Source organism: Pan troglodytes, chromosome 5, assembly GCF_028858775.2.
Source record: "Pan troglodytes isolate AG18354 chromosome 5, NHGRI_mPanTro3-v2.0_pri, whole genome shotgun sequence".
Lineage (NCBI taxonomy): Eukaryota > Metazoa > Chordata > Mammalia > Primates > Hominidae > Pan > Pan troglodytes.
This window is the reverse complement of record NC_072403.2, coordinates 142261889-142274856: the sequence shown is the minus strand read 5'-3', so window position 1 is coordinate 142274856 and position 12968 is coordinate 142261889. Positions and strand designations below refer to the sequence as shown.

General features: G+C 42.4%; 1 protein-coding gene across 3 annotated transcripts in view; it reads right to left on the bottom strand.

Annotated features, from left to right (window-relative positions):
* TMEM200A (transmembrane protein 200A) overlaps nucleotides 1-12968 on the bottom strand; it is a 182893-nt gene that overhangs the window by 64951 nt on the left and 104974 nt on the right. The window contains exon 1 of one of the 3 annotated variants that reach the window (XM_003311480.6): nucleotides 11827-12845. The exons of 1 other annotated variant lie outside the window; for it this stretch is intronic. The gene's annotated coding sequence lies outside the window, so the exon portion shown is untranslated. Of the gene's footprint in view, nucleotides 1-11826; nucleotides 12846-12968 lie in introns of those variants that run through there. One more of the 3 variants, XM_518870.8, reaches the window with a different exon arrangement.

The following is a 12968-nucleotide window of genomic DNA, read 5'->3' as shown; positions in this document are numbered from 1 at the left end:
CACAGACACCTGGGATTTTAATCACTGCATATTTCCTTCTGAGACTAGCAATAAAAGTAAGGGTTAGGCCCAATAAAACCCCCACTTATGTGCCTGAACTCTAATTCAATATTCTTAGAAATCATGTGGTCACATGAAAGTGATATTGATAAAGGTTAGCCTCCTAGCAGATACTTCCCATACAACTCAGAGTAAAGTCCAAAGTTTCCTTGTGACCCCAACACCCTCTGTGAGCCCCTGCTTTGTTCTAATCACACTGGCCTCCATGCTAATGCTACTCACACAGTCCAAGCCAACTCCCACCCCACACACTGACTCCTTATGGCCTTTGCACTTTCTATTCCTCCTGCGGCATACTCCTTCACAGGATATTCTAATGATTTCTTCTCTGGCATCATTCAGGTCTCTGCTCAAATGTCAGACCTTATCAGAGAGGCCTTCCTTGGCCATGCTACTCTACACCCATCCTAACTGCTCTTAGTCCCTGGGCTCTGCTTTATTTTTCTTCTTCTTATTTGTCACAACAAATTATACATGTATTGTCTGTCTTCCCCAGCTGGAATATAAGGCTCATAAAGACAGGAACTTTGTTTTGTTTCTGATTACATTTCCAGTGCCTAAAATAGTACATGGTAAGTACTCAGAAAATGTTTATTGAATGAATAAATAAAAGTATAAATGAGTGAGGCTCTACTGGAAATGAAAGCAGCAGGATTGAGGCCTCTTCAATCCAAAACTGCAGGAGGACTTGGAGGAGCAGCTTTGGTCACTGTACTCTGAAGTCAATGAGTCAATATGCAGCCCCACATGCAGGAGGATAAAGAAGGGAGGGCTGGGTTCATGGGGCTCTAGGTAGGGATGAGTCCCAGAGGCCTGCAGCTAGATGGGTCTCCTGCCAAATAAACAGATGAGATTCTGGCAGTTGGGGCAGGAGAACAGGGAATCCCTAGGGTGGTATCTCTAGAAATAAGAATTGGGATGCAGGTGGCCTTGTTACCTGGAGATGGACGGCATGTGCTGCCTTTTTAACTTTGACTTCTTTTTTGTAACCTGTCTTTTCAAATCACTTAACCAAATACCAGACTTAAGGAATTCCTGAATTAATTCACAATTTCACTCCTCATTACTGCCACCCCAACGTAGACTCAGGGAGTCCCATATATCATCTTATTGCAAAACTCTTTCCCTTGCTCTAAGTACTTAAAGTATTACCCAATGGCTCTCTAGCCTGAGTTTCTTGAGAAAAGCTTGTTATGCTCTTAGCATGGAACACAATGGCCAGCACTCGGTATGCGTCAATAAATGTCTGATGACTTAATAAGTATATTTGAATAGATCTCCCAGAAGACACTGAGCTAAATATTCATTAACAAGCATCATTAATTTTGTGTTATTATTGTCTTATATTCAATTATGCATGAAAATTTCTGAATAGAGGTTAGTTTGAGAGTTGGGAGACTCACAAAATAAATAAGGAATTTCCACAAGTCAAGTAAAGTGTGATAAGACCAAGTGATATTAATAAAATCTTTATCTAAAATGTGGACTTGCCAGAGATTTCTACTTAACCAGGGAGAAAAAAAAATGTATGTGAGGAAGATGATGATTATACTTGTGTATTTTTTATTTTTCAATATTTCAATTTTAGCATTTTGAATACAATTTAAAATTACTGTTAATACTTAGAGTATAAGGAACATATTATCTCTTTGTTTTTCAAAGAAAAGGCTTAGTATTTTCATAAAAATGCTGTTCTTTGTGTGATTTTGCTGGGTGCAGTGGCTCATACCTGTAGTCCCAGCATTTTGTGAGTCCCAAGGACAGATGGATTGTGTGAGATCAGGAGTTCGAGACCAGCCTGGCCAACATGGTGAAACCTCATCTCTACTAAAAATACAAAAATTAGCCAGGCATGGTGATGTGTGCTTGTAGTTCCAGCTACTTGGGAGGCTACTTGTGGAGTCCCAGCACAAGAATCGCTTGAAGCCGGGAGGCAGAGGTAGCAGTGAGCCAAAATCACATCACTGCACTCCAGCCTGGGTGACAGAGTGAGACCCTCTCTCAAAAAATAATTAATTAATTAATTGAATGTGATAATTATTTAATGTGATAACAAATGTGAAAATAATTAATGTGATTTTATATCCGAGGTTAATTTTTTTTCTTACAAGTAGAATATTCCACATGGTTAATTCCACAACATTTATCAAATGTATATAATGTACAAGTCAATATGCTAGGCTCAGTTAAAGAATACAAGCTTCACATAACAAAAACTCTGTGGTGGACTTACTAAGCTCTATATATTCTTTTGAAATTGCTATTTATATTTAGTTATATTTATAAATTTATTAAATATATTTACATGTTATATTTATATTAAAACCCCTTTGTAGGTAGACATACTGTATATGAAACGTCTTTAGCCATATAGTGATATATGACATATCTTGACCATAACTACATATAGTCTCTAATGTGAGCATTGTTTTTGCTCCCAATACCAATATCATCATTACAGTGAGGTAATACTTTGCATTCTTCATCTCAACACTCATTTTTAATAAATGACCTCAAACATCATGCTCCAAAAGAGCAACCTTCTAATGGCTTTCCAGTGCACTGAGTATAAAACCTACTCCAATGCCCCCTCCCCAAATATGTGAGGCTGGCTTCTCATTCTCTCGCAGGTTGTAGCTTAAATGCCTCAAATGCAGAGAGGTCTTCCTTGACCATCTGATCTAAATGAGCGCATGCACTCTCTATGACATCAGATTTCTTGACTTCCCTTACAGCACTTTTTGAATGCCTGAAATTGCCTTGCTCATTTATATGTTTCCTGTTTGTGTCCTCCATTTACAATGTAAGCTCCTCCATAACTTTTTGTTTTGGTCATTACTGGATCCCCAGCTGGCAGCACAAATATTTAATGAATTCTTTATTAATTAATAAACCTTCTCCTGAGCCAAGTTTACTTTTTAACGCATGTTATAAGAGATTTTATGTGTCTTATAAGTAAGTAAATAAATGTATAGGCATAAATTCCTACACAGTGTTCTGCGTTATTGTTGTGTAAGAAGATCTGTCTCATATTTGACAAAATGAGTCATAATATAATTTAACAGCATCTGCTGAATGAATCTCTCTAAATAATCATTTGTTGACCAAATGAACGAAAATAATTTTGTTCAAAATTACTGACTGAGATCTATAAAGGAGAATAGAGTTATTACAATAGAATAATATCCTTCAACTTTTAGAAGAAAACCAAAACATTTTTTATTTTAGTTGTAAATTATTTTTGTAGGAATATAATAATTGTGGAAAAATTGAAATTGGCACTCAAAAACCACCTCAAATTGACTGCTACTGTAAGTTTAATAGTTCCCTTTACTCTCAGTAAGTGTTTTTAGACAATAAAATACCCTGCAGAGGTATGTGTAAGATCCAAATTCCTCTTCTGGAATAAGTCAAAGTTCATTGCCATAAAACTAGGTACTGTGATGTGGTTGGATTTTCTTTGGAAAAGAGAGTAAAACCAGAAGTTTCAAAATTCAGGAAGTTTGTTTCTGGGCAATCAGTGACTAACATTATAGAAGTTTTCTAGGGGAAAAATCTCAAGCATTTTCATGGCCAGGTGAGGTTGCTCACGCTTGTAATCCCAGCACTTTGGGAGGCTGAGGTGGGTGGATTACCTGAGGTCAGGAGTTCAAGACCAGCCTGGCCAACATGGTGAAACTCCATCTCTACTAAAAATAACAACAACAAAAAATTAGCCCGGTGTGGTGGTGTGCCCCTGTAATCCCAGCTACTCGGGAGGCTGAGGGAGGAAAATTGCTTGAACCTGAGAGGCGGAGATTGCAGTGAGCTCAGATCATGCCACTGCACTCCAGCCTGACTGCTGACAGAGCAAGACTCCGTCTGAAAAAAAAAAAAAAAAAAAAAAAACGCAGGCATTTTCAGATCCCACCTCCCAGCAAAACTTGGTCTAAGGTCATCTGCTAGGGACATAGCCATGGACAAAACGGTTACAGGCCTGCTCTCACTTGGGTTACAGCCCCAGTGAAAAGTGCAGTTAGAACACTCCATGACTACTAGGACCTAATATCCAAGGCTACAGAGGCGGGGCTGTCAGGGGTTTAGCTCTGCAAAAAGGGGCTCTCATCCTACATCAATCAACTTCTCTCACGGGCTGTTCCACAGTAGAGTCTGAAGAGTCCCCAAACAGGATGTGTATAACACTGGCTTTCAAAAAATCATTCACAAGCTACTTTTTTCTATCATGGGCCCCTATCTGCATGTTCAGAAACACTTATAAGTAAATTTTTAAAAGTGAAATGAATCACAATATCTTACATAGTCTACATTCTAAAAGGGAGATTTGGGTAACAAAGGAACAAAATCAGCAGTTAGCATAAACTATTCTTTTTTTCAAAATGGTGGCTTTTTTAAATTTAAAAATAAAAACAATCACCTAGTGAGAGCATGTGAAGGGTAGTTCCATGCACTGTCAGTCATAACTTCAGTTATTTGAAAATCAGTTTGGCATTAAGTATCAAGAGCCTGAAATTTTCATACCCTTTGACCCAGGAATTATCGTTCCACGAATCTTTTTAAAAGAAGTAATCTGATAAACGTATATAAAATGGAATATAAATGCATTTATAACCCTTATGCACAAAAAACAGAATCTGAAATTTGAAGAAAGATTCATCAAAGTGCCATTTATAATATCAAATATTTGGAAATGGCCTAAAAGTCCAATTTTAAGGGAATAGTTAATAAATTATGATATGTCCACATAATCCAATATTATACTGACATTAATAAAGCTTGCCTAGAAGTTGGAAAATATTAAGACATAAGATTAAGCAAACAGAGTAGGTTGTAATACACTATTAAGCATTATGGAAAAAATCATTAAAAATAAGGAGAAAGAAAATGCCAAAATGTTATGAGTGCATTTGGGACATAGGATTACAGGCAAATTTTCTCCCTGACTTTTTATTCTTAATGTATTTTCCAAGGTTTTTATTGGGAGTGTGTATCACCTTTATGATTAGAAAATATAACAACATCTCTTCAGAAATGCTAACTCCATTTTATTGCAAATATTTGCACATGTATGTTCACTAAGCCGATCTGACTTACTTTGCCAAGGGAAACAAAATTTGTGTCTCTCCTATGCCAACCTCAGCTTAGAGACAGTACTGAGATTCTTTGGATTCATCCTGCATTTAAGCCCAAAGATGTTGATTCTCAAAAGGAAAATACTTTTTTTTCTCCCTAGCAGTTGCTAATCTATCAGCACCTCTGTGATTAGCTCACTATTTACAAGAAAGAGCCTACTCCTATTCACCATTGCTTTTGTGTCACAGGCCTCTAATATTCTTTGCATATCTCTACCAGCTTTATTTCAAAGCATTGTAACCATTTGTTTACATATTATTCTATTGAGTTGTTCTAAAAGTTTTACACATGGTTGTTTTACCTCTCCGAATAGGCTACAAGGTTCTCATAAATACTTCTATTTTTATACACCTTCTCATTCCCCTTCCTCTTGTTGTACATACATACACAGTCAATTGCGCACACATCCAGTCACACACCTAAGCAGATACAAATTTGGCCTTGTATTTGTTGGGGAACGATATGATGTCACTCACATTCTATTAGTAACTCATTTTATTTAGAGCATCCTCAAGTACACACCTTTATAACTAGAGTGTTTCATGAACCTACTACATTCAGCATGTGCTAGCGAGTGTCCTCTCTCCCTCTCTATATGTATCTACTTCTCATTTTTTCACATTTCAGGGCAGAGTATCTGTATGTATAAAGGTAAATTCAGGCCATGGCAGCTGGCAGAGGTCCCTTCTCTTGAACTGAAATCAGTGACTTAAATTAAGCCTTCCAAACATCTGACTTGCTGACGTATCTACCCTGCATAATGATAGAGATCCTGTACTGAGGGGAAAAAACCTACTAGATTATTAAGTTTTCTGCCAAAGCCAGATATAATCCTGCTGGACAATTCTCTTCAGACGGTCTGCTCTTATCTCACACTCAGATGTCTAAAAGTTAGCTTACTGTCTTCCTTCACAACCATATGCCCCTCCTGATTTCCCCATTTCCATCTCTCAGACTTGATATTGACCTTGTCCTGCTAGCACCAGGATGACTCCCTGAAGATCCAGGAAAAGGTCTGGATTCCAACAGATCTGGGTTCCATGCCAGCTCTTTCACTTTCCAGTCTGGCTCCAGGAGCTCAGGCAAGTCACTTAACCTTCTGAGCCTCCATTTCCTGGCTCAAGAAAAGTGGCGATGGTGGGGAGGCATGATATTTACCCTTCTGGAACTTATAATGAAGATTTAATGAGCTTACGTATCTAAGGCACATGGCCTTACAAACGTTAGCTCCTTCCCTGATAGTGCCTGACAACTAATAAAATCCTGTCTCCCTCTGAGGAGCTGCCCATTCCATATTCTTATCAACTTACACCAGGAAGGATATTTAAAGCCATGGCAGATGGTAGAGTTCCTGTTCTCAGGTCAACAATCAAACTCCAGTTGTTCTATTGATCTGCCCATCTGTTCGACTGCCTGATAATTTTCCCATCCCCTTTCCTTGCTATACCCCAAACCCTAAACCCAGAATGGATGCATGTGATATTCTTTCCTTTCCAAGAATGTCTTACACCTTGACATTCTTGTCCAGGTTGGCTCTGAGCATGAATGTTATCCACTTTCACCCTAATAACCTCTGTTCTGTGCCTTCTATTTGACCTGGAATTCTGGCACTCTCATTTCCTATCAGAAGGGCCAACCTTTAGCTGGTCCTTCAGTTTGGCCTGATACAGTGAATTTGACTTTGAGGTTGAGAGGTAGTTTTGCATAGTGGTTAAAGCAAGGCTTTGATGTCCGACTGCCAGGGTTTGAATTCCAGCTGTACTGCTTAATGGCCTCATAACCTTCAGTAAGTTATTTACCTCCCTGACTTTATATAAAGCATTAATATAATAACTTTAAAGTATGCAACATGAACCTACCATACTAAGTAGATCCTTGGTAAATGTCAGTTCTATACATGCCCCTAGGACTCATGGTGACCACAGGCCTCCTGTCTACACAATCTATTTGCTATTAACCTATCTACCATGCATAGCCATTTTACCTACTGGCCCAGGATGTCTTCCTAGTCTACTCCCTCCTGGTCTATTTCATTCCACAAATGCTTCTGTCAACAAAGATGCTCCTTCATCCTGACATATAACCTCATAAGAACTTCATAATATTGCTCACAAATTCTTGCTGCCATTACTCTAATTAGAAACCTATCATCTTATGCCTCCTAAATGAAAATCCTAATCTGTGCCTGCCACTCCCCTCTGTGCATTTCCAACAACCCAATGAATTTGCATAAACAATAGTTCTGTGTTAATCACTTCAGCTCCCTGTTCAAACTTTCACTGGCTCTACAATGGCCAAAGTAGGGGGTCTCCAATCTCATCATCACTAGATGGGCAGGGCTTTTGGAAACAAAATCTCTGGGCTGGAAATAAGGCACAGGGATATTTGCTAGAAGTACATAGATATGAATAAATGGTGGCTTCCCATTCATTCCAGAATGGGTGTTTCCCATTCTGGAAACAATCCTCCTTTTAATAAAGTTTAAACATGAGGGCATTATTTCATCACTGGGCTATACCTTGCTTGGGAGAAAGGTCCCACTTTTGGGATACACATTGTCTTGGGCACCTGAGTTGCTTCCATGTGCAAACTCCAGATCATTGTGCAGAGGGCTGTCCCAAAAAAGGAAGGAATTATTCCCAATAATAGACTATTGTTTTGATTGGCAGCATTATTTTCTTGGGAGAACCACAACTCTATGTAATCTTGACAGAACTGCCTATCATAGTGCCCTACCAGCCTCCTCCTCCTCATCCCAGCACCAGAACCACATATACACAGGGTTGGACACATGATTTAGTCCAATACAATCAGAGTAGCACTCTCTGCTAGACACAGAGACCAATTCAATTACCACTGAGCAGGGCCAATCAGAGCCCTTCAAGGAGATTTATAAAAATGGGACCTGGAAGAGAAAGGACCTCTTTTTCTCATAGATGAAAAGCCCAGGAATGTAGGTTTAGAAATACCCACAGTCATCTTTCTCCATACCCAGAAAGAGTGCCTCAGAATACAGCTGACCCAGAGAGAAGTGGGACTGAGAAACGGGGAGAGAGAGAAAGAACCTCGACAAAGTTGTGTAAGTCTCTGAGTTCCAGCCATGATTGAAGCAAGGACCACCTTTGGACTTTCTGGTCAAATGAGCCAGTAAGTCCTTTTTTGCTTTACCTAGTTAAATATTCACACATGCAAGCAAATGAATCCTGAGTAACTCCCTTCTACATGAACACAAAGTGGGGCGGTGAACACAGAGTTGGGTGGTAAGCAGAGACTTGTCCCCCCTTGGTGCACTTCATGCTCACAGCAGAGTGATTAGGGCTCTACAGGAAGGAATGTACAGACACTCACCTTACACCTTGCTAGATTTCTATGCCTTCTGTGTAATTTCACCTCTGGTGACAAAGTTTCCAAAGCACAACTTGCAGAATACATCCTATCAATTAATGATACAATGGCCCCAGAATCCTCACCTTTATATGAAATGCATGGATTTCCTTTTTCCAGCATCACGAAAAGCTCTTGGAAGAGTCATATCAATTACTCTGTGATAGTCAAAGCCCCAGAATTCCTGCTGGGGAAAGGGGGACCTTAGGGGAGGAGTGGGCACAGAACAGGAGCAGTCAGATTAAACATCAATAATCAGAATTCAAGGCATTTCAGGAAGTCTTGAGCTCGTAATTGGAGACTTCTGTGTTCCAGAATGTAACCTAAATTCTTACGCAGAAATTCAACCTCACCTAAAATCTGACCCTAACCTTATGTCTCTCCCCTGTTTACTCAGGGTTTCCAAAGTGAGCTTTAGCTTCTCCTATCTCTACAAATCCTGCAGAAAGGCAGTGGCGCATACTGGTGCAGATGTGCTTTGCAGTATTAGTCCCAGCTTCATCACCTTTCTGCTCTAATTACTTCCGAGGGTTGTTACAAAAATCTATTGCATCATTTGTGAAAATTCATGGAAAACCACCCAGTACTAAGTGAAAGCTGGTATTTTTATTATTTTATTATGTATTTTCAATTCACATAATCAATGTTAGGTCAGATGTCCCAGGCCAGACATCTTTTACTTCTCTTTGCCATTTCCCATTCAATACAACTAGCAAGACCCTCCAGCCTGGCTTCCTTCAACCAAAACCCTACAAACCACCCTCCTACACACACACACTGACTTCTGTCTCTCTTTAATTCTGCCAGAATTTGCCTTGCAGCATTTTAAAGAGAGACCATAAAGATTGTCAGTCCAAAGCCCTCATTCTGCAGATAAGGGCACCAAGGAGCAGAAAGGCGGAAGAACTTAACCACTTACCCACAGCCACCTAATGGGTGATTCAGTCAAGATGACAACTCCCCATCCAGGTCCCTCTGCAACCCACTATGCTGCTTCCCAGTCTGCACTGGTCCCCTGCTGCTCTCAGACCACCTCAGTTGCCAGGTGATCTGTGGTACATTTATCAGTCCCCTCTCCATCAGCCTATAAGCCCATAGAAAAGGCCTGGAAGGGTAGCTAGCATGACACCACAACAAGCACTCACTGATGTTTTCTGAGTGTTTGAGCACATATCAGATCTCAGCAGACAAAACATAGCGTAAGTCCAGGAACAAGTGGATCTGCTTGATAAAACTGTAAATCAGATATACATTCCTTAATAAAATGAGGTCCATCTCATTGCAGGTTTGGATTTCTGTTGCTGCACAAGTTATTTTTCCTCTTATAAATTCTACCCTCTATTTGATAAGTAATGTGTATGACTACAAGGGCTTATTTTTTATCCTCTACTAATTTTGCTTAAGAAATGTAAAAGTTGACATTTGCTTTTATCTTTGTTCTTATCTATCTTCCTAAGTTAAATATGAATTTCTTTCCTTTATGCTAAGAGTCATCATGAGAAGTACAGCATTTAACCAATCAGTTCAGATCCGCTCCCTCTATATGTCAGTAGTTATTCTTTTCTGGCCAATGAGCTATTGTCAAAATTCTGAAGCTACACAAGTCCAAATATAGCAATCTAACTCTTGTAGTATTCAAAAGCTTCACTAAAAATTCCACTAAGTTAAAATAACAAGTACAGCCATCCCTCTTTACAACGATCTTTCCTGAAGAATCCCTTCTGATTACAGGTGTCTTCAGACGCTACAGCATTTACCTAGACCTGCCTCAAAGGCAACAGGTGAAGCCTTTCTGTGCTAACTGCCTGGAATTTACCTACAGGGACTTCCCATACAACTCTAATGAAGGCTTTCCCAGCCCAGATACAAGGCTAATTATAACCAGGGTTACAAATTATAGTTACATTATCTCATAATTATGAGCTATCTAGTAGGACTTGGTTAAAAAATCATTCTAAACACCTCAGTGTGTGTTTTTTTACAGTAAAAAAATCATACTGTTAAATTGTCAAAGCATTTAACTATAGTTTCCACTTAATAGAAGCATTATTTTCTGTTTAGAAGGACTTCTATTCTTCACTTGAGGTGTTTATAAAGAATGAAACTACAACTACATACTTCTGTGTAGGTAAACAGTGGGAAAATAAAGTAAGGTTTAAAAAGTTTCAAAATTTAGTCTACTTCACAAAATGATAATGCTTTCTAGTATCAGTAGCCAAATAACAAATTGAAGGTCTTTTTATAAGTGTTCCATAATTCAAGAAACGACAAAGTAAATAGCTTTCACAAGCTCTGGTAATATTTATGCATACAGCACTATAGAAAGTGTGCCTCAAACTTGGTTTGATTGCAAAACCGAGAGTTCAATATTCTTTCTTATAAACAAGAATAATCATCGATTCTTGAAATGTTTTCTATGCAGTTGTCCATAACTACTTCTGAAGGTATTCAGAAGAGACAAGGCAAGAGACACTTTAGTCCAACATATTTAGTTTTTAAATACACCAGACTAAGGTGGACCGGACTAAGGCTGATTCCAATTAGTCAATTACCTGTATGTGCTGCATCTGCCTTTCTCTCTGACATTACCAATGCCTGGTACTGAACAATGAATTGTTATTTAAAAAAAACACACAAACAACACACACACATTTTTCTAAATCAAACAGCGGTAAATACACACAGAGAGCTTGCGCCTACACAATGTGAAGTGTTGGCTGGAACAATTTATAGCAAAAGAATTATTAATGAAGCAAATCTTAGAAGCCGTCAGTCCTTTCTCTTACAGACAAGACTACAGGGAGAAGAGTACTGCTGAATTTTGCAAATAATTGCTTTGCCTCTCCATTTTGCCTGTGTAGATTCTACCCCATCCAGATACTGCTTTACGAAACCCTGACCATACTTTGCTCAATCATGAATTAACGCTGTGGACATTACAGAGAATGCTGACTCTCAGGAACCGAGACAAAGGAGGGTGTTGCTTGGAGAAACCCAGCCAGGCGCTCCAGTACTCCGGGTTCTTGGAGGCTGCCCCGCACGGCTTCTCTCGCGCTCCCGGGACTGGGGAGTCTGGACCTGATGGCGGACTTGGTTTATTCCCCAAACTTTAGGAGAGACAGCGTTTACCTAACTCTGGAGGCTGTAGCGGAGGGGAGGGGAGGGCAGGGGGCTGAAGAAGTGCCCGGTTTCGGCTGCGGTGGCCGCCCACCCACCTCCCCACTCCCGGCAGCACGCTTTCCTTCCCCTCACCTGTCCTGAGCACCGGGCCCTGGGGGTCGGGTCGCCTCTCCCGGTTCTCAGTCCTGGTCTCACTCCAGGAGCTGTCGGGACGTCGGGCGCCTCTGGAGGCGGACGAAGAAGGCGGCAGGGTCGGGGGCGTCAGCGGGAATCTCGGCCGCCGCGGGCAGCCGCGGTCTCCCTCCCCATCCCAGGGCTCGGGCGGCCACCGCGGGCGGATGAGTCAGGCGAGGGGGCGGGTGGCAAGGGGTGCAAGCGGACGGAGGGTGGGGGCGCCCCTATGCCCGCGCCGGGGGGGCACCGGAGGCCTCGGGGCAGGGGACGCGCCGCTGCCGGTGCTCACAGAGGGCCGCCGCCATCCGGGCGCAGAGTCCAGGCGCGCCTGCCCTCGGAGGGCACCGGGCGCAGCAAGCCGGGCAGGGGAGAGGGAGTCGCCGCTCAGGCGGCGCCGCCACCGCGGCCAAGAAAGACAAAAGGGACCGGGAACGGGAGGGGAAAAGTTTTCTGCTCGGCTCCAGATGGATCCCAGCCCCAAACCTCACGCCATAAAGCCCCGAAGAGGCGGGTTGGGGGCGGGGGCCGGGGCGGACTTCCAGGGGCGTGGCTGCGCGCCTGCGACCCCGGACCGTGCCAATCTCGCCGCCGCCCCAAAACCTGTGGGAAACCCCAGTCCTGCCACCCACTCCTCCTGGAGGACGCAGACAGGATCTGCTCTGCAGGAGCGCAGGCCGGCCGATCCGCGTCCCGGCCACAAAGTTGCACTTCGACAGCCCAAATCACCCGCAGACAAAACCCATCTTTGGGAACAAAGTACCCGCTTGCAGGCGCTCTTCCCGGGCTGGAAGGCTGGCGTGTGGAAACGGACACACCCACCCGTGGGGCCCGCCTCTAGCTACCGCGGGACCACCGGTTACCGAGCCAGGGACCTGGCTCCCCCAGTTCTCCGGAGCGGCTGGGGAGCTCCAGCCGACTCGCAGTATTCCCGGAGCAGGCACCGCAGGACCCTGGCTCCACGCCCCTCGGACGCTTTCTCCTCAGATGCCGCCCGGCGGGCCGGGGTCCCCCTGGCGGGCTGCGCGGGCGCTGCGCGAGCTAAACCAAACCTGGCCGGAAAAGACGCGGCCAAGGCCCGCTCCGTCCACGCTTCCCGCCGG